Consider the following 27,038-nt stretch of genomic DNA (forward strand, 5'->3'; position numbering starts at 1 on the left):
ATGAAGCTTAAGATCATGCTTTCTATGTTAGTGACACTCTGTTTAAATATAAATAAATAAATAAATAAATAAATAAAGGCTACTGGGCTGAGCCAGTGGCCCAGCCTGGCACTTGTATGTGGTTCACTGTACTTACAGGGGAATTACTTTATTGGCTCAGCTATCCTCCAGTCTCCCTGGAAAATTCTCAAAGGGGAAAGCTAAGGCCAGTCTTCATTTTTGAAATCTCCAAACATGGAGGCTCACCCTTTGTAATCCCAGCATTTAGTGAGCTAAGGTTGAGGCAGGAGAATTGCTGTGAGTTCAAGGCCATCCTGAGACAGAGAATAAGAACTTGTCTCAAAACAAATGTAATAAGAATAAAATCTTACTTCCTTTGTATCAGCTGAAGTATGTAGCAGATCATACAAACAGAAAGCTGCTACAGATTTTCAGATGCATGGCAAGCAGGCTTTGTTCTGAGCCAGCTGCAGGACAAGAGCGTCCCTTCGGTCTGCACCAGGAAGCCCAGGACACCAGGCCTAGGTCACCCAGCATCCATTGCATTAAAGACCATGGCTGCCAATTTTAACTCCTTGCTTCTTGGAAGTTTCCACCTGTTGTAGAAAATGATCTCCCGAGCAAAGCAGCCTGCATCTTTGTCAGTTCATCTGGGCCTCCTTGCAAGACTCCATCAGCATCCAGTGTGTGTACTGTTGACATTTTCTCAGAGAAGGAGGGATGAGGGGCATCCTCAGCCGAGTCTCCAGCCACCCCTCTCAGCCATTTGTATGCATTTCTGTCCTAGCTGCATGTGGTACAGGGGTCTCCAGAGGTGCTGGGGAAGGTTGTGTGTGATGCTTTCCATCTAAGAGTGGAGGTGTTCCTGGGGGGTTGGGGCGGGGGTTTACAGACACTCATGCTCCAGTGGGAGTCCCCTCACCCACCTTCTGTAAATTCGATAAGATCATTGGCTCCCCAGATGACCTGCGATGTACAGTCGTACTTTGGTTTGTCACTGGGGCGTGTGAGGAGGGTGTAGACATTGTTTATTTCTCCCTGGGGAAAGATTTCTTGAAATACCATCTGATGCAGGGCTCAGGGGAGCAGCTCAGAAGCTATCATCACCAAATGAGCTCCTGAGTAGAGTTTAATGTTTTCCAATGGATCACAAACACTCCCGCAGTAATTAATGATTTGATTCATTGTGCTTCTGGGAGCCGCTGTCCAACAAAATAATCTGAGTAATTTAAATCTGCAATAAAGTTGGAGGGTGACGACATTCCACGGCTGCACACAGAAGTGATTTGCCGGAGAGGAGAAACACCAGCATTTTTATTTGTGCTACATCCAAATAATCCATGAGAAAGTGATGTTGAGTTCATGAGTGATTTGAGCACATCCCTCCATACTTACCCTCTAAGTCAGAGTCAAGTCCAGAGGCATTTTGCTGAATTGCATTAGACTGAAGGTTCAGTAAACCAACACATTTCATCAAAATTATCCTGGATGTTTCTGAGGCAGACAATGTTTGCAGACTGCTAACTGTCCCCCCCCCCCTTTTTTTTTTCATTCTGCATAAATTTCTCCCACTATTAGCATTTGGCATCTGCAACTAATGTGAGCTCAAATTGTATCCCTATTAGAGTCAGGACCTCTCTACATGAGCCCATCTCAGTACCCCATGCTTGAAGCATAGACACGCAGGTACAGCCATCGTGTTCTTCATAGACTCGTGGAAAAGCTTGGCACTGCTGTGTCTGTTGTGTGTTGGAGCTCCAGGAGTGGCTAGGTGTTACCAAACTTGGGGTCACAGACTGTTCCTGGTCATAAATGAGGTTTGGCTGCCTGTCTTCTGTAAGCCAATGCAAACAACAAAATTAATTTTAAAAAGGAGAAGGATAAGATTTATTTAATGTGGCCACATTGGGAAGAGGGCAGGGAAATTTGGCGTACACATCCCCCCCACTACCATCTAAGTTCATCTTCTGGGTCCTGACATGAGGTTACTATTTAAGTCAGTGGTCCTCAACCTACGAGTCATGACCTTCTTGGGGGGGGGGGTGGAATGACCCTTTCATGGGTTTGCCTATAACCATCAGAAAACACAATATTTATATTATAATTCATAACAGAAGCAAAGTTGCAGTTATGAAATAACAATGAAAATAATTTTAAAGTTGGGGGTCACCACAGCATGAGGAACTATATCAGAGGATCACAACATTAGGAAGGTTGAGTATCAGTGTCTTAAGTAGAGGGCAAGAGTTATGTATAGCTAAGCAGTCCATATCAGACTGTTGCCCTACCCACAACTGACCCACCATTATGGTCTAATAAGTGGTAAATCTCTTTTGTGAGAAGTTTCCTCTGTGTCTGGCCCAGATTCTAGGCTTTCTCTCTTTCCAGCATGAGATTCCTAGGAAACTCCAGCTTCTCAGGATCCTTTGTTTTAGCAGCCAAAATGAGGGGCACAGTGTTTCTTTACAAAAATCTTCAGCCACGCAAGGCTGGTTTGGAGGCTGGGAGAAACACTGACATACACTGAAATGGGTAGGTCCAGGGAGGATTCTAGTGCATCTGTGTGCTGTGAGCATCAGCCAGGAACACCTCAAGACCTGAGAGGTTTGCTGTGACAAGGAAGGAACGCAAGGGGGGTTCCCAGTGATGCCCGTTGAGCCATTTTAAATGAAAGCTCATGTGTTTCTTTCATGCATCACTGACCTCTGGGTACAGAAAAACAATTCTTACATTACTGGTCCACTATGAAGTCAAGGAGATTTTCTCGCAGGGGACATGTGTCTCTGTGGTGATACCTGCTTTACTTGGTCTAGAAATGTTTTTACTGGGTGGCTACATCTTAGGCACTGTTTTATATGGCTAGAATAAATATGAGAAGAAGCTGGTAAGAGAATCAAGGACTTACTCCTGATACACTAAAGATGATGCATTGGAGACTCTAAACAACATGGTTGAAAGGACTGTGGGTGTTCTCACCATAAAAGATATATGTTAGAAGTGAAGTGTCAGTGATTATCATATTCTGCTTATCTCACAGGTAAATCTGCATGAGTGCTCCATATTGTACCTCCAAATACGAACGGTTGTATATGCCCACTTTAAAAAAAAAATGGTGAGAACAGACCTGGTGCGATTTATGTGCTTGCTTAATATGGAGTTGAGATCAGTTCCCAGAAGTTTCAGCAACGAGCAAGTGTGAGGTATAAACTCAAACACCAACACTTGGGAGGCAGAGACAGGCAGATTCCTGGAATTCTCTGGCTAGACGCACTAGCCGAACCCGCAATCTCCAGGCTAATAAGAGAAACAAGAAGGACAACATCTGAAAGCCCATCCAATCCAGAATTACCCCTTGGCCTCCACTCCTTGTACATCTCTCACCCTATCACACTGTTAAAAAGTGGTGAGGCAAAGGATGGCAAGCAGCATGTGGAGAAGAGGCACCAGTGAGAGCAGGTTTAACTGAGGTTGGAAGGAGAATTCAAGGAGTGGTTTTGTTGTAATAACGTGTCTGTTACTTGGGGATGAAAGCACAGCACATTGCTGACATAGTGAGCTGTGTGCTGGGGGGATCTTTGATCAGGGGGAGGGGAGAGATCAGAAGTCTTCGACAACTGGTGGTCCTCTGGTAGGTTCTACAGCTGTGTAACCTTCTTACAGCATCATGGCCCCCCTAAGCTGCCTTTCTCCTCTCCGTGAGTTATGAATTGTGTGACTCTATGTCTAGGTTACCCTGGAAGAGCACGTATGCTCTTTGTGTCATGTTGACAACACTTCTCTCCTCTTTTGGGTTGCAGGGATTCTGGATTGGATTAGACACTTCATGTTCACTAGATAAGTAAACATCTCTCTCAGGCCTGGCTTGTAATTAACTTACCTGCTTAATACCTCTCCCCCAGGTATAAATGCAAAACTTGAACATCCAAACACAGCACCCATATTTAAATCAGCAATGCTAATCAGAACCATTTTTTTTTTTTTTTTTTTTTTTTAGCTGATATTGTAACTCTCCATAGAGGTGACACTTTGCCAGGTTTAGAGATCACGTACGTGACACCGTCTTCTGAGCTCTGCCTCCTCTCAGGAGCATCTCTAACTTTTATGAGACTATTGTGACAGTTTGTCTTTATCGGGAGCTTACTGAATTTAGAATCGCCATGGAAACACACCTCTAGCTCTAGGAAGGAATTCCAAGACAGGTGCAAGTGAGATGCAGCAGCAGCATCCCATAGGCTGGAATCCTGCACTGATGGACGAGAAGAGAGTGAGCTGAGCGAGGATCCCCCTCTCTCTCTCCTCTCTCTGCTTCCAGACTGAGTGTGCAGTATGACCTGCTGCCTCGCGACCCATGACTTCCCTACCATGGAGAACAGTACCCTCAAATCAGTATACAAAACAAACTCTTCATTCCCCAAAGTATCTTGCAGGTATCTTGCCCCACCGATGCAGCAAACATTGGTTAATCCTGATTGCCAAGTTGGTAGCATTAGAATCTCCTAGAAGAGGAATCATTAAGTTTGCCTTTAGAGCAGGGAAAGATCCACCTTAAATATGAATGGCGCTGTTCCATCGTGGGGCAGTGGACTATGCCACGAGACAGAAGAACTGGTAAGGTAGAAGCAAAGTTCAGAACCGTATAAAACTCATCACTGAGAGTGGCAGGAGTTCGAACTAGCTCCCCCACCAGGTTCCTGTCCTGGAGCATGTGACCATGACACCCCACCAAGAAGGCCATCAGTCACATAGCATAGAATTTAGAGTTCACTATGCTAATGAGGTATATCGATAGGCCAAGAGTGTGTTTAGCCAATGGGCTTCCCTTCCTGGGCATACCCAATGAGTAAAGCAGTTTGGACAAGAAAGGACTGTCTTCTTCATCAATAACTGTCACAGGGAAGGCCTTCATCATGAAGCGCCATGCCTCTCTGCCTCTTGGCACTCAACCAGAGCTATGCTGGATTACCACCCCCTGACCCCCTTCTCCAACCCATCACAGGCCTATGGATCTGGTTCCCAACTCCATGAGGTCCCTTGTGGCATCTGGGTACACAGGAGGATGGGAAAACAGTTCTCAACTCTTCGCCATTCCCAGGGGTGTCTGGGTGCACAGGTGTTGGAGAAGCACAGCCTCCATCCCAGGCCCCACCATTTTTCACCCAGAGAAACATGGCTTGGGACCCCTATCTCAGACTGTGTTTTGCCTCCCCTGAGTGATGTGTTGGCAGCCGGCACCCCAGTGTCGAGGAAGAAGTGCAGCCTAGTGCCCCCAGCGTTTCGCCTCCCCAGTGAATCAGCACCAGATACCCCAGCTGTTCAGTGGAAACACAGACTCACGTTCCATGGACGTCCACCAATCGGTTGCTCAGCTGCAGATGCAGTGTAGCCAGCTGCTCACACCCCTGCTCTCATACCTTCTCTAGCATGAGGGACTAAACTGAAACAAAATAGCCTTTTCCCTGCTTAAAGTGTCTTGTAGCAGGCATTTTGTCACAGCAATAAAAAAAAAAAAAGTCATTCCAACTCAGCCTTGAACTCTCTGAACTTCAGGTTTGTAGGTGCTGAGTTCATGCTGAGTGACTTCATCATTGACTCTTGGTGAAGTCAAAGGACATCACTTGTTCAGTTCACAGATGTCATCAGTGTATGAGCATCCCACCTCAAAGATAGAGAAGACTCGGATAACCAATAGTTCAGTCTTTCTCCTCTACTTAAACTGGGTGCTTGAACCTGGAGCTGTTCTATGAATAGTCCAAGCTTCTCCACATGCTCAGAGAAAAACACTCATGTCCCAGCACTATTAAAGGCCCATTGAGAGAATTCTATTTTCCTCTGGTCAAGAGAAAAGAATCCCAGGCCTGGGTGGGGGATGGGGACCTAACATTCTAGTTGCACTAGTACCTAGTAAGTGCATCTTACTAGATGGTTAGTCATCTAGCCGAGGGATCAACCCTGGGAAACAGGTGGACCTTAAGTTACTCTAAAGACATAGATGGAATAATTGTTCTTCAAAGAGAACTGCTCAGTCTTGATAACAACCCTCTAGGAGGTTCAGCTGAGTCTGCCCACCACTCTTGTCTGAAATGGTGTTTTCTCTGCCTGCCCTCCTACGTTCACTTTTTCTGTGTTACTCAGTGGTAAGGAACATTTTTTTCTTCCATTCTGTCTCCTTTTGCATGTTGTTCAGAACCTTCTCTAGTACTTTGGGTTTCCCTAATCTTCATGCTATTTGTCTGCCTGGCACAGTGTGGATGACCTCCATGCTGGCTTAGCTCAAGCATCATGGCTTTATCCCCTCTTCTATTCTCTATTACCCTCAGGTACCAGCCGAGATTTAAAGTTTACGAGACCTAGAGAATTCTAATAAAAATGTCCAGGAGATTCTGTTTGAGTTTGTTCTTAAATTCTTTTATTAATGAGATTAAGAATATCAAGAGAATGCCCTGATTTCTCCCATAATACTCTTTTTTCGCTTTACTGATAGTTTGTAAGTCATTGACCTTATTTAACATCAACTTCATAAAGCAAGTGAGGCTATTCTTGCCTCATAAATTTTCAGGCAGAACATAGATTTGAAGCCTTAAGTAGCTATGTAGGTGTGGTAGCCATACCCCAGCTCAGACTGCAGAGGGCACAAAACAGGGTCAGTAGAAGCAGTAGAGCCAGAGCACTGTACACTGCTTGATTCTTCCAATTTGACACAAAGTAGAGTTACCTGGGAGGAAGGAAACTCAGTTGAGGAATTGCCCATAGGCAAGTCTAGGAATTTGGGCAACCAAATGCAGGTTGGTCTTGGGTTTTATAATCATTAAAGCAAACCAGCAGTGCTTATCTCTGATTTCTGCTTTAGTTCCTGCTTCCAGTTTTGTGTCTTGAGTTCTCTTGAGGATGGAATATAGTATTTAAGATTAAATAAATCTTTTCTTGTTCTAATTGGCTTTGGTTCACAATATTTATGACAATTAAAAAAAAAACCAACTAGAATTCTCCATGACATATATCAGGTGTCCAGCATTGCTAGAGGACAGCCACAAACAGGAAGAGAGCTAACATGGACTGGGTATTTACTGAATGCCCAGAAGTATCTGTGCTGCTTGAGTGTATGGTATGTATGTGTATACATGCACATGTGTGATTGTGGGTGATTGTGTGTTTCCATGTATTTATTGAGTTGTGTGTGGCATCTAGAAAGTCAACAATGGTTGTCTTCCTCCATTCATTCTCTGTTGCATAGCAATTTTCTTCAAGATAAAGCATTGTTTCTTAGAAGACACCTCATTAAGTCACAATTTTATAATTAATAATGAAACATCCCATCCTTCAGGGAAGCTAGTTAAGCACAGGAAGTAAACAGCTCAATAGCTTCAGGAAGTTCCTGAAAATGATCAAATTCACTAGACCCCCTCCTTCCTTAATTGCATAAGGACTGCTGAAAGACACTTCTCAAATAAGCAAAGCTGCCTTGACAACTCAGAGCAGCTAAATTGGCTGAACTAAGCAAAAGCTAACACAGTTACTTAGAAGAGGCAGAGACCAGCTGAGTTTCCTGAAAAAGACTCTCTGTTGTGCTGAGCTGTCTGTACATTGTGCAGCATACTGTGGGTTTCCAGCTTTCTTGAGCTATTTTATTGCCTGTGCTTGGGTTGAATTTTGGTGAGGCAGCTTTCTTTGAGTCGTTTTTGCTCCTATAAATAACTCCTCATTCTTATTCCTATAAGTAACCCCCCCCACACACACACACACAAGAAAACTCACTGGTTCACCAAATTGGTGGTGTCTGTCATCAGTTTTCATATCTGGGGTGTGTAGGTATTTGTTCATTTTGTCTCAGAAATATGGTCACACAATGCTCTTCCATCCTATGTTTTGAGACAGAAATCTCTTGCCAAACATAGAGCTTGTTGACTTAACTAAAGTGGATGGCCAGGATACCTCCTGAATCCCCCTCTCTCAACTCCCAGCATTGGGGTCACAAATGTGCACATGCATTGAGGCATCACCTCACTCCAATGCAGGTTTTCAAGTATTCTGCAAAATGAAACTCAGGGATGCAATACTATGTTTGCCTAAAGAGGTTGAATTGGTGTTTTTGAGGTGGTTTTGTTTTTGTTTTGTTTTGTTTTGTTTTGTTTTGTTTTAGAATGGGAAAACAAACACTCAAAGAAGTTAGGCAGGCTTGCCAATATGACACAGCTAAAGAAAAGAACATTTTAAGTTCAACTCATCACTGACTACATAGACAACCCTGGGATACTCCTGTGTTTGATCCAGCATTGTCAGAAAAATAATCATTTAATTTGGAGAGAAAATGTGCCCCTGTGCCAGTATGCAGCAGTGTGAGCTCAGTCACCTTCCTAAGACACAGTGAGAAAAACATTAGCTACAAAAGGACACAGTGGGATGTGCTAAACCTGCTGCTGTTAGTCAGCTAGAATTAGTGGGAGGAATAAAACTGACAGAAAATTTGGGATGGCACCTCTACATCCGCTTACAGAATGACTGTTCTCCACTGCCCCACGCTCTCTCATTCAGAGAGCAGAATATGAGGTGTTGCAGGCAGGGCAGGGCACTGGGTTCATCCCCACCTTAATCAATGGAGGTATCTGGGCAGAGAGAATGTGAGTATAGTGGTCCCACCATGATGGAGTTTCCATATCCTGACCTCTAAGGAACTCTCCAATACTCAGAGAGAAAACACCATAAGCTACAGGGTACAGGAGAGTCTTCTCTATCCTTTTATTATTGTGGCAAAATACCTGACCAAAGCAACTAGATGAAAAAGGAAAGGTTTATTTTGGTTCACAGCTTGAGGTAACATTACACCACGTACGGAAAGGTAGTAAGTAACACGAGACAGTTGCTCACATTGTATCCACAGCCAGAAAGCAGAGAGAGAAGAATGCACACGATTAACTCCCTGTCCTTTTAACTCAGTCTAGGGCCCTTGCCCATGGAATAATGATGCTGATGCTTGGGATGAGTCTTCCCACCTCAATTAACCTGAAACTCCCTCAACTATATGTCCAGAGGCTTGCCTCCTACGTGCTGCTAGAGCCTGTCAAGTTGGCGATCAGTACTACCCATACTAGGTGATTCTAGAGCCTACTGAGTTGGTGATCAGGACTACCCATCACAGAATCTCCATGCACAGGATTATCTATGTGCTTGTTCTCCAAACCTAGGGAGCACTATTGATCCTGTCCTTCTACTTTCTGTATGTTCAATCACTTAAAAAACCAGCAGCCTCTTTCTCTAAACAGAGTTACCCACCTATGGACGCTACGTGGGACTATCACATCCCAGCCCAGATCTGCAACAAAACAGAACTCACCCAAACAGTAGACTCATAGAAGGCAGGATTCACAAGGTATACTTGAACTCATATCTGGTCAGATAGATGAGTTGATGCTTCATAGCATAGACAGTACCCAACAAGTTCTGACTTCCCACTTACATCCTTGTATACTTCTGGACTACATATCTTCCTGTTTCATGGTGTTATCTCTGCAGCCAGCCATCAGCTCTTTCAAAGCTAAATCACAGGCAGTTTGCCCTATTTAGTATTTGATCAATGACTTTACCTCCTATGCAGGATAAAAGCCCATTCTTAAACTTTTATTTATTCTTCTGTGCTTGCATGCATGTTGATGGGAGGAGAGTACATATGTGTATGCATGCACTTGGAGGCCAGGAGTCACTCTCAAGTAGTATTCTTCAGGAGCTATCCATCTTGTTCTTTGATACTGCCTCACTGGAGCCTGGACCTCATCAAATTCAGCAAGGCTGGCTAGAAAGCAAGCTCCGTGGACCCTCTATCTCCCATGTCCCCAGCACTGGGATTCCTACACCAAGATCTTTGTGTGGGTTCTGGGGATCAAACTCAAGTACCCATGCTTGCATGGCAAGGGCTTTAACAACTGAGTCACCTCTCCTTACCCTGAACTCCAACTTGTTAAAATCCAATATGCTGTGTCCCTAAAAAGCACCCCAGTTTGTTTTTTGTCTCACTCCTTCCTTTGTTTGGTTCTCGAGCCTCCTGAGACCCATATGGACTCTTTCCTCCAAGTTGAATCTACTCAGATTCCCCTCATCTGGCATTTTCCCTGGGTCTCAACCCCACCAAGCCCCTCTCCAAGTGTCTGTATTTTATTGGCTTCATAGAATTTAGAGCTATGTTGTTCCTATTTTATTGGTCATGTTTCCTACCCTGATGTCCCTCCAAAGGACAGAGCATCACTTGTTCACATAAGAGTAGAGATCAAGACTCACTGAAAAAATGGAGAAGGTAGAGAGCTCAGTCTTGTTTTCTAACAAGGGAAGGGCTGCTATATTGGGATAAGTATGCCAGGACCTAAGATGTGGATGGATAAATTCCCTATTGTTGCATTTATGAATGCTCTGGAATCTTGCCTCTTTGGAATCAATTCCAGTCAGCCATAGCATGAATCATGGGTTAGTGGCTATGTTTACTTTCCCAAGACAGGCCTCCCCTCACAGTTTCTTTTGGCTTCCCACAAGAGAGGGGTACCTCCTCCCTTGCCTGTGCTCACAACACAAAGACTTGCCACATAGTGCCTGATCAAATACAAGGACCCTTTTACTGAGTTTCTGCCCCTTGGGACAACCTATTGAACATAAATATCCACAAACAGGATGGTGTTTCCTGAACATTAACAGAGACCTGGTCCAGGCCATGGGCTAGAGGTCTCCAAATCAAACAATGATTAAAACAAGTGCCAGCAAATTCCACATCTACAGTTGTTTTTGCTGTGCTCATATCTCAACTGGATCTTCCATCCTTCCCTATCTACAATTTTTTGCTGTCTGACATTGCTATCCAACCTCTTTCTCTTTTCTTCTTGAACTCCCTTCAGGAGCAACCTCTTCTTCAGTTGGGTTGACAGCTGACCATTGTCATTTGAATGGGAATAACCGTACAGATTCATGAATTTGAACTGGTCTTCAGATAGTGTCATTGTTTAGGGTGGTTGTGAAGCCTTTAGGAGGTGCCTAGTTGCTAGAAGATATGGGTCAGTAGGGAAAGGCCTTGAGATTATATAGCAAGACAGTATTTGTTGTCCTATCTCTTCCTCCCTTCTATGGACTCCATATGACAAGCTGACTTAGACTTGTGCCACTTTGTCTTACCTGCCAATCTGAATCATATACTTTCTTAGACCATAAAGCCAAGACAAACCCTACCTTAATGCACTTTTGAAGCTAGAAAGGTAACCAATATCAATCTAGATTGCACTAGTCATCTCTTCCATGGCTGCTTTGTAGCTGACAGATCTCCTTACCAGAAACTGATCTCCTGCACTGTTTCCCTACCTTGACTTCAGGCTTATTTCCAGGAGGCCTCTGAGCCACCTGCTCCACTGACTCTTCACACTATTAACACGGAATACAGTGAGATCTTCTTGAGCAATTTAGCCAGACATTTCCCTCTCAGGATCTGGTCATGTCTTCCCATATTACACAGAAAAATTCACTTAGTGGTTATAACTGTTTCAAGGACTTAGATGGCTCTGTCCTGTTGGGCGCTGTTGGGCACTGGCCAACACCAGCCACGTAAACTCTGTACATCTGCGCAACGCCAGCCACATAGGCATGTTTACTCTGCATACCTGCGTATGCTTGCCTTTCCTGCTGCACCCTCTCCAAATGGGTGACATAGTGGTCAGCAGACACTGCTGAGCCAATCAGGCATCGACACACATCCACACAATAGGGTTTATAAGCCGACTGCTCCAGAGGGCGGGGTCCTTCTCTCACTTTAAAACTTGGGCGCTCCTAATAAAGTGTGGTTGAGAAGAATCCTGCTGTTGTCTTCGTCCTTCCTGCTGGCAGGTGATCGCGACACTGTCCTTCTAGTTTTGCTGACTGAAATACTTTTTCCTCTTGGGCTTGGTCCATTCCTTGTATGCAGATTTCGCTGGCAGACATTCCTTGGATGTCATCTTCAACATCTTGGAAGTCTCCAACACAATTCAGGCTCCACGTGAATAGCACAATTTCATGCAATGCCTCTCATGTCTGAGCACAAGTCTTGGTTCTAACATTACATTTCAAAAGGTACACATTTGTTTGTTTGTTTTTGTTTTTGTTTCTGTTTTCCCCATGTGCTCTTTTTCATGGTTGACCTGCATAAGGCTGGTCACTAATCACAGAGCTTCCCCACTGTGATGATGATGGACTCTAGAACATCTAAAAGAATCCTAAACAACCCTTCCTCCTATAACCTGTCTTCATCATGGCGTTTTATGATATCAACAGAACAATAAATAATGTAGAAATTGGTACCAGGAATGAGGTACTGATGTCCAGACCTAATCCTGTGTTCTCTTTTGTTTTTGCTTGTTTGCTTGCTTATTTTTTTTTTGACTTTGGACTAGAAACATGTGTGGACCCTGTGATTAGTGTTAATGGGCCATCCTAATAGGAGCTAAGAAGACATTACTGCTGAAGGATGTGTGAACTGTGAAGGTCTGACCCAAGCAGATTCAAAGACTAACAGTATTAACAACTGGGATAAAAGGCTGTTTCTGTGATATTTTGGCAAAAATTTAAAAGAGTGGTTTCTTCCCATGCTCTAACACTAAATCTAAAATTCATGAGCTAATGTTTTTGGTGAAGGAGATCCGAAGATGGTGTAAAATTTACCCTGTCATGTACTTGCTAGTAATTGATTGCATGCAGGTCTACAATGAAAAAGCAAAGATGGGGGCAGAAAGGAACACAAACTATACAGTTTGTGGGAAAAGAGGATTCAGAACCAAAGAACCATGATGGAAGAAAAGCTATAATTATTAAGGAAATTACTGTCATTAAAGAGAGGCCTTCTCTGCATTGGAATAAAGGAAAGGATACACTTGAAGCAAGGTAACCTAATTTGTAAAAGAGCATGCAAGAGTTTTGAGCAATGTGATGGTTTGAATGTGGTTGGCCCAAGGAGTGGCACTATTTGGAAGTGTGGCCTTGTTGGAGTAGGTGGACTCCTGTTGGAGAAAGTCACTATGGACATGGGCTTTAAGACATTTACCCTAGCTGCTTGGAAGCTAGTTTTCTCCTACCAGCCTTCAGATGAAGATATAAAACTCTCAGCTCTGCCTGTACCATGCCTGCCTGGATGCTGCTATGTTCCTGCCTTGATGATAAAGAACTGAACATCTGAACCTGTAAGCCAGCCCCAATTAAATGCTGTCTTTATAAGAGTTGCTTTGGCCATGGTGACTGTTCACAGCAGTAAAATCCTAACTAAGACAGGCTCCTAGACAGCAACTAAATAAAAGCAGTGGTATTAGTAGGATCCATGTATCCAGGGTCCATCCCAAGTTGGGAGCTAAACTTGACAGTGTCATTCAAGTGGTGCTATAGTAGAGGGATAAAGGATGCAAGTATGAAGGGGTTGTAAAAATCTCTTCCCTGAGAAGATTCTTCAGAAAGCTGCTGAAGTCCTATAGCAGGAGTCTGTACACAAAGGCTCAGAGAGATCAGGAAATCCTGAGAGGCCTTTGCATGAAACTGTAAAAATGAAGTCTGTATTGCAGTGGAGCCCCCATGATGCTGGAGATACCAGGATCATGAGATATTGCTGATACACCAGAGATATCTATCCACCAAGAAAATACTATATGTATGAGTGGAACCAATTCTAAAGAGTTTTATGTCAAAGGAAATAAAGCTAGAAAGGGAGAACTTCAAAGCCCTTTCAAAATCGACATCCCAGACATCAGACAAGGACTTACAGGGTGTACCCTGGTGGCTCTCTGTCTTACCTTTATCCAATATTTTCCCCACTATAGTCCCATCCTTGCTTTTGGAATGGTATCGTATATTATGACACATTGCGTGTTGGAAGCCTGTGATCTGCTTTTGGATTTTATAGAGAGGTACAATAAAGATGCTGCCTGGAGTCTCAGAAGAGACTTCACACTTTGGATTTTTAAACAGTGTTGAGACTGTGAAAGACTATGGGGATTTGGGGAGTTGGGCCGATTGCGTTTTGCATTATAATGTGGCCACAGGCCTAGGGGACTCAGGGAGTAGAACATGGTAGTTTGAATGAGAAATGTCCCCCATAGAATTTGCTATTTGAATATTTCCTTCTTAGTTCACTGTGCTCTTTGGGGAAGATTTGAGTGATACAGCCTTGCAAGTGGAAATATGGCACTAGATTCAAGCTTTGAGATTAAAAGCCTTGTGCTCCTTTCTGTTTTCTCTCTCCCTCTGCTGCATGCTTGCAGTTTGAAGATGTGAGCTCTCAGTTTCCTGTTCCAGTTTCCATTCCTCTTCATTGCTGCCACGCCTCTCGACCACAATGAACTCATCCCTCTGGAGCAATAAGCCAGAATAAAGTCCTTCTCACATACATTCCCTTCATGGTGGAATTGTATCACCATATCAGGAAAGTAACTAATTCCTGAGGCATAGCATTCTACCAAGAGCTACATTCCCAGCTAACCCATTTCTTTATGCCTCCACTCTCGGGTATGTATGCATTAGAGGGATGACCCATATAAGCCATTGTGGCATTTATTGTGGCACCAACAGGGAAGAAAACAGAAGGTCTGCAGTTGTATGAATATGGACGTGCATCAGCACCTCTTCTACTTTGCAGAATCAATCAGGAAGAGCATCTTACTTCTCCGTGCATAGACTTTTGGTTAGGTCAGAAAGACCAGCCAGGGTGAGATGTGAATATCTTTGCAGTTTATCTTTCCTATTATTCTTTTACTTTGGGTAACAGATCCTCTTATCTCTGACTAACTAATATATGCTACAATAACAAAGGTAGTAATTATTTTTCTAAAATAAATTAGTGATTTATCACAGTTTGAATCTGAAACATCCCTCAAATGCTTATTGCCCTGGTTTCGTTCACTTGATATAAGACACTCTAAAAGCCACTTGGGAAAGAAAGTGTTCATTTCATCTTATGATTCCTGGTAACAGTTCATCACTGAGGGAAGATGGGGCAGGAACTCAAAGCAGAAATCCTGAAGAGCTGGCTTGCTCTCTAGGTCACCTGCTTACTTCCTAGTACATTTCAGAACTACCCTCCTTGGGATGGTGCTACCCATAGTAGCTTTGGTTCTCCTGCATCAGTTAAGAATCACAACAATCCTTGACAGATGTACTTACAGATTTATATAATGCCTCAACAAATTGTGTGTGTGTGTGTGTGTGTGTGTGTGTGTGTGTGCAATCCCAGTACTGAGCACATACAGGGTTCTCTGCCTGGCTTTTTGCATTGGCACGGAAAACTCAAACTCAACTCCTTATGCAACAAACACATCACCATACTAACCTTCTTGCTAGCCCTAAGATCAGGTTTAGAGTGTTTACTCCCCAGCTGGTAGCACTATCTGGGGAAACTGTGAAACCTTCAAAAGCTGGGACCCAACTGGTATAAGTGGGTCACTAGAAGGCCTTTGGAGGTTATAGCCTAGTGCTAATTGCTCTATACTTCCCAGTCTTGTCACCATGAATTCTACTATAGCTTATCTGATGATAGACTGAGATCTTTTCTTTTTCTTTAGTGTTGCAACCTATTTATATAACGCTACAACTAATTTTAACATACTCCCAACAATCAAAAATGCTATTATTTTTATCTATTCTTTGAGAATTTTATGAATATATACAATGAATTTTGATATTTACTACCCCAGACAATCCTGGAGCTGACAAAACATGTCTTCCTCCCAATATCATGGGTTTTTTTTAACCCTATTGAGTCTGATTAGTTCTGGTCATGTGTTCATAAGTTTGGGTCTGTCCAAATGTATATAAATGCTGAACCCCAAAAGTAAAGGTGAGCCTTGATTGGAAACCTTCAACTTGGCTTCGTGTCCTTTTGTTCTCGAACTCTGTGTTTCAGGTCTCCTTTCTCCCTTCGGTCGAGACAGAACCTGGTTCGTGAAACTGCAGGACAGTTTCACACTGGAGCATGAGCAACCTACCAGGAGTCATAATCATGAAGAAGAATAATGACTCTCCTCTCAGCAGCCATCAACTACCTCAGTTAGGGATGAGGCCTGGGCACCCTTTCACCATTCATGCTGAAATCTAAGAACCTAAGATCTTGCACATCTTGGTCCACATTACAGAAAGTATAAAAGCCATTGACATATTTTTATCATGACATATTCGACTTCAGCAAAGAGGAAGGGGAAAAAAAAAACAGACTAAGTCTTATACAGGATTTTTTTTCTCCTCGGAGCTTCAGATTGCATTGCTCAAATGAGAAGTGTAGTATCATGGAACTTGTAAATAACATACTGGCATTTTCTTTGATGATTGGGTATTTGGCAAGCATTCCTTTTGTTTTTAAATATTGGAGTGATGGTATAGTCGATCGTTGGAAAACTCTTCCATTACTCAACCGCATGCCCTGGCAAAGAACATAAGACCATCGAGCTGCTTATCTCCTCACTTCTCAGCAAGCTTGGTAAACCAGCAGTGACTCACACCCATTTGTACATACTGACTGTACAATTTCTAACTGTATCTGCAACACTTTTCAGAGAGTCTACTTTTGAAAACTGAGCATCAATTTTAAATACATATAAGACAAAGGAACAAAGCAAGTAGATGTTTCAATTTTAGACTGAAATCTTCTACAACACATGAGCCCAAATAAATCAGTCCTTTATGTTGTTTCTGTTTGGTATTGTATCCGTGATGGCTTGAGTATATGTCCCCCAAATTTATATGTTGAAGTCATACAACCTCCACTGTGTAATCAAATTAGTAAGTGGCACTCTTTGAAGTAAGTGGGTCCTGAGTGGAATTATTTTGCCTATATAAAAGACCCCAGGGAGATTTCTTACCTTCTTTCTGCCATATAAGGGTACAAAAAGTAGTCCTTGTACAACCAGACACCCAAGGCCCTTACAAGAATCCAACCTTGACCTAAGGCTTCCACATTTGCACTTATGAGGCGTACTTCTCTGCTGCTCTATAATGGACACCCAGTCTCTGTCACTTTGTCATAAAGCTTCAAGTGACTGAGATAATAAGATAATAAGTGATGCCATCATCTCTTCCTTAAGTAAGCGCTCTTTCTGCCTTTTCTGAATGACAGTCTTGGAACTCCAAGATGACATACTGATTCAAAGCTAACAAGAAGTCCAATCTGGAAAATGTAACTGTAGTTTATGGGAAAGAAAGCCTTTCTGTTTCTAATTTGTCACTATAGAAAGTTCAAATTTTCTACATTAGAAAAAATCATATCATATTATTATATAAGTAATGGATGTAGAAAGCATACAAATACCCCAAATATATAAAAAAATAAAATATGACTCAACCTGCCATGGGTAATACATTAACATTTTTGGAGACTTTCCAAGATATGGATATTGTGAATTTAACATCGGATATTGTGAATTTTGAATTTACCATCTAGAAAAATCTTCTAGAACAATTTTATGTCCTCCTTTATTTTTTATGAAGAACATGGTTATCTTCCACAGTTTAACATACATAATTTTAATTATTTATTTTGTGTGTGAAAGAGTAATATATGTTATATTATATTAATGAATGCAGGTGCCCATTCACAGACAAGCAGATATGAAGAGCAGAGAAAGATGCTGGTCCTTAGTTCACTGGGACCTGGCCTTGGACTGAACCTGGAGCTAGGCTGGCAGCTGGCTAGCTCCAGGAATCTGCCATCAGCATCGCGTCTATGCTGAGGTTATAGGCCTATGGTCATTCATACCCAGGTTTTTATGGGTGCTGAAAATTGAACTCAGTTCCTCATTCTTGCACAGAAAGCCATTTTCATCCACTTTGTAGACTTAAAAAAAAGGGAACCGTAATTTTGTAAGATTGTTTATCAAGTGATCCTGGACATTAAACTCACTTACTAGGCATCTGTCTTAGTTACCTTTCTGTTGATATGGTAAAAGGCTGTGGTCACCTTATAGAAGGAAGGGCTTATTTGGGGCTCATGGATCCCAGGCACAGAAGTCCATCCCAGCAGTGAATGTTGCAGGAAACACCAGCACAGCTGCAGGAACAGCTGAAAGCTCACGCCTTGAAACGCAAACAGCAGAACTGAGAGGCTGCACGTCTCTAAGTTCCCCAAATCTGCCCCCAGTGACATACGACATCCAGAAAAGTCATACCTCTTGGCCCCGCCCAGACATGTCTGCCTACTATGGACCATGTGTTTAGATGCCCAAGAATACAGGGGATATTTCTTATCCAAACTATCCCCTTACTCCTGTGGTTTCATGGCCAAATCATAATTCAAAATGCCTTTACACCAACTTCAAAAGCCTTTGTAGGCATTTAGTTCCAACACTTTAAAAATCCAAACTTTGAATTTTTTTCTGAGACTTGAGGCAACCTCTTAACTTTAAAACCCTGTAAAATCAAAAAGTAAATCACATACAGCCAAAATATAAATGACACAGAATATGAAATATCATTCCAAAAGGGAAGGAAGGGGATTTTAGTGAGGAAATACTGGACCAAAGCAAGACGAAAGCTCAGTGAGATGGTTTGAATAGGCATGGCCCCCAAAGTCTCATGTGTTTGAATGCTTGGCCCATAGGGAGTGGCACTATTATGAGGTGTGACCTTGTTGGAGAAACTGTGTCACTGTAGGGGTGGGCTTTGAGGTCTCTATGCTCAAGCTCCACCCAGCGTAGAATGAGATCCTCCTCCTGGCTACCTGTGGAAAAGTTGCTTTCTGCTACCTTTGGATCAAGATGTAGAACTCTGAACTCCTCCAGCACCATGTCTGCCTGTACACTTCCATGTTTGCCACCATGATGATAATGGGCTGAACCTCTGAAACTGTAAGCCAGTCTCAAATAAATGCTTGCCTTTATAAGAGTTAGCTTGGTCATGATGTCTCTTAACAGCAATGAAATCCTAATTAAGACACCCAGCAAGGAAAATTCCAAAATCTTAAGGCTTTTTGTTCTATGACAAAGGTCTCAGATGGCTCTTCTTGTCCAACTTTGTTGAATGTCTTTATCTTAGCTGGTCTCACTTCCTGTGTTCAGTTCTCCTTTGTAGGTATCTAAGAGCTCTGGCATCTCTAACATCTTGGAGTATCCAATAAAATAGGTCTTTACCTCCACAGGTTCATATAATGGCTATTCAGGGCCTCTGTGCAGGAACTCCTCTGCCACATGCCTGGACTCAGTCGCTTTCTGAAACCTCAGAGAAAGATTATATGACCCTTTTACTCATGTGTTCTTCATGATTCTAAAGTCAGCACCTTGTGGCTGACACTGCTAAACTTGGATGCCTGCTTGGCAAGGAATCCTAGACAAGTTTAGCTGGGTGGAGTCTCCCCCAGAGGGCACCACTCCTATTATACTACTGAAGAATCCCACCTCCTAATCATGCTAATCTCATCTCTTTTAGCACAAGTCTTGGCTACAACACTACCTTTCCTCCAAATGTTGCAGTCTGCATTTCTGCTCCCCTTGCACCTTTCACTGTTGACCTGCACAAAGAAATTAGCAATAACCACGCCACAGAAACAGTGTTACTCTGTCTTAACCATGCCAAAGAAACAATGTTACACTGTCTTAACATTTCCTTCACCAAAGAAATTACTGTTTTTTTCTTCCTCAAAGCATCTACCTGACCACTACTGCAAAGCTTGCCAACAGAGCTCATCAACCCTCATCCTCAGATTTATTGATTTTTTTTTAAGACAGGATTTCTCTGTAGATCTTGCAGACCCAGAGCAAACTTTGTAGAGCAGGCTGGCTTTTGGACTCAATGATCCACCTTCATCTGCCTCTCATGTGCTTCAATGAAAGGTGAGACCAAGCTTCAAGTGTATTCAATTGCAATACCCCCTTTTACCATGGTTTTAGAGCAATATAGCTTCTTGGAAATTGCTAAGATTTCAGCTCTTCAGCCACAGCATTTACCATGACTACAATGAAATTGCAATTGGATCCAACTCCTTTTATTCAAATATGAATATTGAACTAAAGCTTTTGATGTGCTTCAATGCTTTTTAAGTCTGAGACTCAGTGCTTTCTCTGCTGTTCTTTGCAACATATTCAATGAGAATTATTCATGTTATAACAGCAATCCTAGTGTGTCAATCAAAATGATCATGCTGCTCTTAATCCAGTGTCAGATTATAATTATTTAATTTCCTAGTTGATTGGTTATGTAGTAAATTTTCATTGCTTTTATTTTTTTTACAGTCCAGTCATAGCACACTCCCACAATTCCTCATCCCATCCCTCCTCTGCCATCTCCAAGGAGATGTCCCTAAATCCCACCCCAACCCCCATCAGGCCTCCTACTCTCAAGGTATAGGTGCATCTTCTCCCACTGAGGCCAGACCAGGCAGTCCTCTGCTATATAAGTTTCGGGGTCACTGGACCAGCTAGTATACTATGCCTGGTTGGTGGCTCAGTGTCTGAGAGATCTCAGGGGTCCAAGTAGTTGAGAGTGCTGATCTTTCTATGGGGTCACCCTCCTCCTCAGCTTCTTCCAGCCTTTCCCTAATTCAAACACAGGGGTCCCCTGACTTCAGTCCAATGGTTGGGTATCTGTGTGGTATCTTCATGTGCCTCAGTCAGCTGCTTGTTGGATCTCTCAGAGGACAACTATGCTAGGCTCCTGTCTGTAAGCACACCATAGCATCAGTAATAGTGTCAGGCCTTGGAGCTCCCTTTGAAACAAATCCCAGTTGAGCCAGTCACTGGACCTCCTTCTCCTCAGTCTCTTCTCCATTTTTGTCCCTGAAGTTCATTTAGACAGGAACAAATGTGGGTCAGAATCTTTGACTGTGGGATGGCAACCCCATCCCTCCTAATGCTCTCCAAACAGAGTCACTAAGTGGAAATAAAGTGTCCAAATACCCAATCTAATGGAGGGGACATTTCTCACTTAAGCCACCACAACTAGCATGCACAAATGTCTGGATTTCTTCCCCAACACTGCATAAAACTGGATATGGTAATGTATACCTGTGTTCCCATAACTCAAGAGATAGAGGCAAAAGGATTAGAAGTTCACAGCCATACGAGTCTGACTCAAAAAGTGTGAGTCCATGTGACTACATGTGACTCTGTCTCAAAAAAACAAGCAAACAAACAACAATGTGGTAGTTTGGATAGGTACAGTCCTAATATACTCAGGTATTTCACTGAGTGAGTTATCTTCTTTCAGGAAACACTGCTCAGTAGTTGTGACACCAATGGCCCCTGACTTGCAAAATCTGAGCTGCCATAATGGTTTTTCATGAAGTTTACCCCACTCATTGCACACAAATCAAATCTCTTTGCAATTATGCTGGTACTATCATGTTTACATGTGTTTGCATATGCTTTTCTATATGTGTGTATACAACCATGTTTGCACAGACACGTGTGCATGTGCAATTTGCCTGTGCATGCAGAGGCCTGAGGATACTCTTGGACCTCTTCCTCAATTACTATCCACCTTACTTGTTGAGTCAGAGTCTCTGCTTCGAGTCATATCTCATGGATTTGGATAGTCTATTTAGTTAACTTGTTAGAGAAATCACTGTCTCTGACTCCTAAGTGCTGGGATTTCAGGTTGGCCACTATGTCCATCTAGGATTTCTGAGTGTTAGACATCCGAGACCCACTTCTCACATGTATGTAGCAAGCATTTTACCTGCCTGGAAATCTCACCAGGCAGATATAATGGTGATTCTGTTTAACTGGGTGTTAATCAGTAAGAGGGATAGGCCATGTCTATTTTATCCATTATTCTGTGAAAAATGTTTCCTCGCTATCCAAAAGGTGATAGAAAAACTACAGTCATTTGCTAAATGAATAAGTTGGATTAAATACAATCCTTCAACCACCCAACTTTCCAGTTGTATTAAATCTACTATGAAAATAGTCCTGTAGAGTACAACACAGAAAACACAACATGATTCCTGTTCACAAGAAAAAAAAAACTGAAATTAATGCAAATATGCAAAAGATACAGGAAGCAAAAAATAGATAAGTATGCATGTGAGTGTTCTAAACAGAGAAGAGAGAGAACCTTTGAGCAATACAAACTATCCTGACTCATGGTGAGTTCTGAGGAGACTGGACAGCCTGCAACTCCATTCAGCACATAAAAAAAGCACTAAATAAAACCAAATCTCTAGGATGCTTCAGTATTAATGATGACATAAAAGCTTTATGGGCAATATGAGCTGTGACCAAAATTTCTCTACAAGAAAATCAATAGAAACAGAATTGCCAGACGGAGGATAAACATCTCATCGCTTGCAGGAGGGACATAGCCGGCATGTATAGCTGTCAAAGAAGGTCTACTTCAAAGTATGAGAAATACCTACTTCTTTTAAAAGGTGATTTTAGCATCAAGATAGGCAGAGCCAGAGAAGGAAGAAATGCTTCACTGGGTAAAAGTGCTTGCTGATCAAGGAGGAGGACCTGAATGCAAATCCCAAACTTTCAGTAAAAATCTGGTGTAGCATTGTACACCTGTAACCCCACACCAACAGGTGGATTCTCATGGTGTAGCAGTGTATATGTAATCCCAGCCTGCTAGAGACATAGATAGATGGATCCCCAGAGCTTGATGGTTAGTCAACTTAGCTGAAGTAGTGCTACCATTTGAAATGTGAATTCCAAGGCCCATTGTATACTTAAGGTTAAAAACAAATTTTCTCTTCTTTTCTATTCTAATCTATGTCTAGACACTGTTCAATATAGTCCATCAAAGTGGTGGTGCTGCATGCCTTTAATCTCAGCACTTGGGAGGCAGAGACAGGCGGATTTCTGAGTTTGAGGCCAACCTGGTCTACAGAGTGAATTCCAGGACAGCCAGAGCTACACAGAGAAACCCTATCTCAAAAAAACAAAAAGCAAAAAACAAAAAACAAAAAAAACAAAAAAATTTTAATGATATACAAAAGCTGGATGTCATAAACATATTGCTAGACACTCGGAATTTGAAAAATCCTCCTCATTATGAAAAGAAATAAAGTTCTCTTTATTTAATTTCTTACAATTCTGAGAAATTAAATTAAAAAACCAATTTCCAACATCTAATTTCATCCTGAAAGTATTATCCACAGAAACTTGGTTGAGAATGTTCATGTGTAACAGTATGTTATCATGAATGATATTAAAATCTCTCACATATCTTTATAAAATTGTATTCCCCGGTGATGCTATCTTGAGGATAATATTACAAACTAGGATTCTGATATATGTACACTCAGACCTAAATTATCCTTATAATTTCACAAGGTCCCTCAGATCCCTTTAGTACCCACATGGTTTTCCTTCCCTCCCTCAACCTATCTTTAGTCTTTGGCAACCATTAATATGTAAGTTTCATAATTTGGTAATTTTAAGGACATTCTATTTCTAGAGTATGGAACACTTGAGACTGGGAATGTTTCTGCCAGCTTAATTTGCTAAGGATTAGTCAAGATGTTGGATGAGAATAGACACACACTGCATCTTATCACTAACTAGAATTCCCCAGCATGGATGTGCCATGGGTTCATCATTCACAGAAATTAGGAGAATTGGGGCTCTTTCTACCACTGGGCTACAAAAATTATTTGATGCTCCCTCTACCTCCTATGACTATTCTGTTTCCCCTTCTAAATGAGATTCATACTTGCTTGGGCCTTCCTTCTTGTTTGATTTCTTTGGGTCTGTGGACTGTATCATGGGTATTCTGAACTTTTTGGCTAATATCTACTTATCAATGAGTACATACCATGTATTCCCTTTTGTATCTGGGTTACCTCATTCAGGCTGATATTTTCTAGGTTCATTTATTTGCCTGCAAAATTTGTCCCTTGATTTTAATAGTTAAGCACTATTTCATTGTGTAAATGTACCACATTTTCTGTATCCATTGTCCATTGTGGGAGCATCTGGGTTGCTTCCAGCTTTTGGCTATACTGTTATGAACATAGTGGAGCATGTGTCCTTGTGGTATGGTCAAGCATCTTTTGGGCATATACCCAAGAGCAGTATAGATGGGTCTTCAAGTAGAACTATTTCCAATTTTCTGATAAACCACCAGATTGATTTCCAGAAGGTTTGTACAAGTATGCAATCCCACCAGCAACAGAGGAGTGTTCCACTTTCTCTAAATTCTCACCAGCATTCGCTGTCACTTGAGTTTTTGATCTTAGACATTCTGAAGGGTGTACAGTGGAATCTCAGGGTTGTTTTGATTTGCATTTTCCTGATGACTTAGGATGCTGAATATTTTCTTAAGTGCTTCTCGGCTATTTGAGATTCCTCTGTTGAGAATTCTGTTTATCTCTGTACTCCATTTGTGATTGGATTATTTAGTTGTTGAAGTTTTTCTTGAGTTTATTAATATATTGTGAATATTAGTGCTCTGTTTCATGTAGAGTGAATGAAAATCTTTTCCCAATCTGTAATCTGTTGTTTTGTCCTATTGACAGTGTCCTTTATCTTACAGAAGCTTTTCAGTTCCATGAGATCCTATTTAACAATTGCTGATCTGGGGGCCTGAGCCATTGGTGTTCTGTTCATGAAATTCTCTCCTGTATCAATATGTTCAAGGCTATTTCCTTTCTATTAGATTTAGTGTATCCAGTTTTAGTTGAGTTTCTTGATCCACCTGGACTTGAGTTTGTGCAGGGTGATAAATGTGAACTTATTTGCATTCTTCTGCATGCAGACATCTAGTTAGACCAGCATTATTTATTGACGATGCATTCTTTTTTCCATTGTATGGTTCTGGACTATATCAAAAATAAAGTGTCCATGGGTGTGTGGGTTTATTTCTGGGTTTATTTATTTATTGATCCCATTGATCAATCTGTCTGTTTTTGTACCAATACCATGCAGTTTTTATCACTCTTTCTCTGTAGTACAGGTTGAGATCAGGGATTATGATTCCTCCAGAATCCTTTTATTGTACAGGATTGTTTTAGCTCTCTTGGGTTTTTTGTTTTTCTATGTGAAGTTGAAAATTGGTCTTTCAAGATCTATAAAAAATGTGTTGTCATTTTGATGGGTATTGCACTGAACCTATAGATTGCTTTTGATAAGATGGCCATTTTTATTATGTTAAATCCTACCAGTCCATGAGCATGGAAGATCTTTCCATCATCTGATACCTTCCTTAATTTCTTTCTTCAGGAATTTGAACTTCTTGTCATACAGGTCTTTCAGTTACTTGATTAGAGTTACATCAAGATATTTTATATTATTTGTGGCTATTGTTCAGAGAGTTGTTCCCCTAACTTATTTTTCAGCCCATTTATCATTTATATAAAGGAGAATTACTGATTTATTTGAGTTAATTTTGTATACACTCACTTTGTTGAAGGTGTTTATCAGCTGTAGGAGTTCTCTGGTAGAATACTATCATATCATCTACAAATAGCAATACTTTGACATCTATCTTCCAATTTGTATCCCCTTGTTCTCTTTTTGGTGTCTTATTGCTGTACATAGAATTTCAAGTACTATATTGAACGAATAGGGAGAGAATGGGCAGCCTTATCTTGTCCCTAATTTTAGTGAGCTTCCTTCAAGTTTCTCTCTGTTTAATTTGATGTTGTTTATTGGCTTTCTGTATATTGCTTTTACTGTGTTTAGGTATGTGCCTTGAATCCCTGATCTCTCCAAGACTTTTAACATAAAGAGGTGTTAGATTTTGTCAAAGGCTTTTTCAGTATCTAATGAGATGACCATGTGATTTTTGTCTTTCAGTTTGTTTATATAGTAGATTATGTGATGGATTTTAGTATATTGAACCATCCCTGCATCCCTGGGATGAAGGCTACTTGATCATGGTGAGTGATGTTTTTGATGTGTTCTTGGAGTCAGTCTGAGAATTTTATTGAGGTTTTTTTTTTTTTTTGCATCAATATTCATAAGCAAAATAGGTCTGAAATTCTCTTTCTTTGTTGAGTCTTTGCGTAGTTTAGGCATCAGGATGACTGTTACATCATAGAATGAATTAGGTAGTGTTCCTTCTGTTTCCATTTTGTAGAATAGTTTGAGAAATACTGCTATTAGTTCTTGTATGAAAGTCTGGTAGAATTCTGCACTAAAACCATCTAGCCCTGTCCTTTTTTTCTAGTTGGGAGACTTTTAATAAATGCTTCTATTTCTTTAGGGCTCATGGGAATGTATAGATAATTTACTTGATCTTGATTTAACTTTGGTGAGTGTTATCTGTCTAGCAAATCATCATTTTCTTTAGATTCTCCAGTTTTGCAGAGTACAGGCTTTTAAAGTAAGACCTAATAATCTATTTTTTAATTCCTCAATTTCTTATTGTTATATCTCCCTTTTCATTTCTGATTTTATTAATTTGGATACTGTATCTGTTAGTTTAGCCAAAGTTTTGTCTATCTGGTTGATTTTCTCAAAGAACCAGCTCTTGGTTTTGTTGATTCTTTGTATTGTTCTCCTTGTTTCTAATTGATTGATTTCAGCCCCAAGTTTGACTATTTCCTGCCATCTACTCCTCTTAGGTGTGCTTCTTTTTGTCCTAGAGCTTTAAGGTATGCTGTTAAGTTGTTAGTTTGAGATTTCTCCAATTTCTTTATGAAGGCACTTAGTTTTATGAATTTTTCTCTTAACTCTGCTTTCATTAATTCCCATAAGTTTGGGTATGTTGTGCCTTCATTTTCATTGAATTCAAGAAAGTCTTTAATTTTTTTCTTTATTTCTTTTTAATTCATTGATCATTGAGAGTTGTTCAGTTTCCATGAGGATGTGGGCTTTCTGTTGTCTCTGTTGTTGATGTCCAGCCTTGATCGATGGTGGAAAATGCAAGGGTTTATTTGAATCTTCTTGTATTTGTTGTGGCTTATTTTGTATCTGATTATATGGTTAATTTTGGAGAAGGTTCTGGGAGGTACTGAGAAGAAGGTATATTTTTTTGGTTTTAAGTGAAAGGTTCTGTAGTTATCTTTTAGATTCATTTAGTTCATAACATCTGTTAGTTTCATTGTTTCTCTGTTTAGTTTATATTTCAATGGCCTATCCATTGGTAAAAGTGGAGTGTTGAAGTCCCCCACCATTATTGTGTGGCATTCAGTA

This window comes from Mastomys coucha, unplaced genomic scaffold, assembly GCF_008632895.1.
Source record: "Mastomys coucha isolate ucsf_1 unplaced genomic scaffold, UCSF_Mcou_1 pScaffold14, whole genome shotgun sequence".
NCBI classification, from domain to species: domain Eukaryota; kingdom Metazoa; phylum Chordata; class Mammalia; order Rodentia; family Muridae; genus Mastomys; species Mastomys coucha.